We start from the raw sequence: 3,459 nt of genomic DNA, 5'->3' as shown, positions 1-3,459 counted from the left end.
CTCCATACTGACTGAGCCCTGAGCTTTGCTTCTGGTCATAGACTTATTATAGGTAGCTAATTATTTAAAAAGATTATACGCAGTCAGATGTTCAAGGTTTTGAGAAAAAAGGTGTTGAACAAAAAAGAAGGGTTGAGTATGCAACAATGTGAGAGGGAGGCAGAGAAAACAGGTAAGTGCAAAGGCCCTGTGGCAGGAATGTGGGGCCCTGAAGGGAAGGTGAGTCGGCACTCTCATCTCCTTTCTACAGACTTGAGATGCCACAATGAAGGTGCCACCTAAAACCACCCAGCTTGGCAGATTTGAGATTTGAACCTGGGCCAGCTGATGCCAGCACCCACAAGGTCCTGGACAGCTCACAATCCTGACAACACAACAGCTTCCACATGCGCACTCCCTGGAGAGTCGCTCTGTCACCTGCCCTAACCGTGTGCTGCCTGGGTGACCTAGCTGAATTCCTACTTCACTCTAATCTTTGGGGGCAGGGGCGGCTGGGGATCAAACCCCAGGACGCTCTCCTACCAAGCTGCATTCCCAGCCCTATTTATTTATTTCTTTATTTACAGAGTATCTCTATACAGTAGGTTGGCCTTGAACTTGCTATTAGATGTAACTCGAGCCCTCTCAAGCTCCCAAGTGCAGGGGTGACGGGTGTGCACCTCCACATCTGCTCCTTTCTATTTTTTATTTTGAAACAGAGTAATTTTAAATTGCCCAGGCTGACCTGGGACTTGCTATTCTCCTGCCTCAACCTCCCACATAGCTGGGATTACATGTGTGCACCACAGTGGCCAGCTTGTTTATCTTTAAATTCAATCCTCAGAACTGGAGGGGAAAAAAAAGAGGAGGTGTTGGATTAGCTTAGTGTTTTCCAAAATGTACTATGTCCAGTAGTGGTGGGGTTCCAAAAGGACCGAGGGTCCTGGGACCCTGTATGGCAGAACACTGAACCATGTCCTGGTGTGCAGATCCCCTTTTGATTTTCTTCCTCCTCCTCCAGTGGCTTGGGGAGAAAGTCTCATTGACCTAACCTGCTTCTAGGCTTTGAGCACCTCCCTGCTGAGGAGGTGAGATCAGACTTCACTCTGAGCCTTCACCTGGAAACAGGACTTGGGGAGGGTTGCATAATCTTATTTTGTTTTGCTTCCTTGTGTTTAATCTTATGGTTACCTCTTTATGGTAAATGGTAGTTTTCCATTTGAGGTTAATGGTTTGAAATTTCCCTTTTAAATAACTGTATCTAAGTTTGTTTTTTTGTTTATTTGTTTTGTTAAGTTTTTTTTTTTCTTAAGTGAGCCAGTTTGAAGGGCAAACATGGGGCTAATAATACAAGCAGAGCAAAGGCTGATGGGGCTGGGTTGCAGGAAGGAGACTGGTTCATTCAGGAGTTGCAGCGCAGCCGGTGCTCCTCTCAGGGAGCCCTGCTCTGGAGCCAGCCAGCGGCTTCACAGGAATCCCTGGTGCCCCGGGCTGGTGGTGCAGCCTGGGCCCGGAGCACCAGGGAGGCAGAGGCAGCCTGGGATTCCTCCGGAGGGCTGAAGTGCTAGGACCCATGTGTGACCATGGGGCTTCCCTTAGGTCATCCCTTACATCACCTCACCTAATCCTCCCACCTCCCCAGGAGTCGCCTGTCCATCTCTGGAGACAGATGAAGAAACTAAGGCTCACAGAAGCCCCATCAGTGGCCAAGGGGGACGGGGGGACTGGTGCTGCTCAGAGCAAGGCCCTATGGCTCAAGTCCCTGTGGCCTCTTGTGTACTGCCTATGCCGCCTGCTCTTCCAGGACACAGGAGGCCGTTTGATGGCAGCCGATTTAAGCGCACACAGCCCTCAGGCCACCGCTGACAGGTGGCCCCAAAGGGTTAGCCTGGCACTTCCGCGTTCGCACCTGATCCTCAGCACAGCCTACGAGCTGTGGACAGATTTCTGCCCAGGTTACAGGCAAACAAATCGAGGGTCAGAAAGGGATGTAGCTTGCCCATGCTCACACAGCAAGCCCGGTCTGTGTGGCTCCCAGGCCCACGTTGACCCACTATTTCAGGAGCCCCACGGAGACTTGGGGGTGCACTGGGGGAACCTCACACCCTCCTCCAGGGTGGGGGTCCCCTCTTCCACGTGGTAGGAGGAGTTCAAAGGCTGCTTCTGGGTCAGACCTTGTCCCTTGCGTGACCTGTCCCTCTGGGGCTCAGCCACATAATTACTGCTTTGTATGTGTGTTTGCCTGGGGGCAGGGAGGTTAGGGGATCACCAAACCTCCAGGGATCCCACTTCTCTTCCTTCCCTTCCAGCTGGGAGAAGGAGGGAGTCTCAGATCCAGCGGCTCCCAAGACTGGAGTTGTTGCTGAGTCATTTGACCCCTGCTCTACCTTCCTTCCGGTTGGCCTCCTGCCTCTTGCTGGTCCTGAGGCCACCGCAGGCCAGGGCAGGAAAGGATTATGTGAGTTCAGTCCAGGCCTCTGCCCAGCCCTCCCCTTTCTGAGAAGAGCTCCCACAGTGTCCATCAAGTTGCATCAGAAAGCCTTGCGCAAGGCACCCCCTGGGGCTGGACACAGCCTTGCCCTCAGCCTCTGCCCCACCCTGCTCCCTTCCGCCTCCAGACACACTGAGGTGACCTCAGGGAGTGACCTGGCAGTGGCAAGGGACAGGAGGAAAGGCTGGGGACAGGTGCTAAGAGGGTTTAGGCTTCCTGAGGACTGGAAGGTGCTCCTCAGTAACCAAGAGCAACTCTACCCACAGTCCCTCCTTGGAGAAAGAGGTGACTAGGTCAGGATTCTCCATACTGACTGAGCCCTGAGCTTTGCTTCTGGTCATAGACTTATTATAGGTAGCTAATTATTTAAAAAGATTATACGCAGTCAGATAGGGCTGGGCCCTCCATAGCTCAGAGCAGAAGACACCATGGTGGAGATGCCTTCTGCAGGCTAGGCCTCAGGACAAAGAGGAATGTCTACACCCACATACTTTCTCTAGGGATTAACAACCCTGATGATACTCTAGGCATCAGTCCCCTTGGGTGATCAAGACCTCCCTAGCCCATTCCTTCCTGGAAAGTCCTTGTTTCATTCCATGGATGTTTGCTAAGCAACTTGCTTCCTCATTTGATCCCCATCTAATCAATATTACCTAAGCGACTATACTAGGACTCTTATTCGTTGACTACAGTTCTGTCCCACCTTAAACCTGCCTCACCTTGCGGCTTTGCTCAATAAAACATCCTTGAGAAGGAGAGAAAACAAAGAGACTGAGAAAAAGCAGCTGCAAAGAGAAACAGCTGCAAAGAGAAACAGATCCCAGGTCTGATTCCCGGGGCTCCAAGAAGAACTCAACAACTGCATTCATCTGCTACCACTGTTAAAAGCCAGGCCACCTCAAGAGGAACTGCCCTAAGAGGCCCCATGGGCCATGCCCTGGATGCAAAGGAGACCACTGGAGATCGGTCTGCCCTCTGAGGTGGAGGCC

The sequence above is a fragment of the Chinchilla lanigera genome, unplaced genomic scaffold (genome assembly GCF_000276665.1).
Source record: "Chinchilla lanigera isolate Chin_1 unplaced genomic scaffold, ChiLan1.0 scaffold00196, whole genome shotgun sequence".
Taxonomy (NCBI): Eukaryota; Metazoa; Chordata; class Mammalia; order Rodentia; family Chinchillidae; genus Chinchilla; species Chinchilla lanigera.
Note: the sequence above shows the minus strand (reverse complement) of the source record.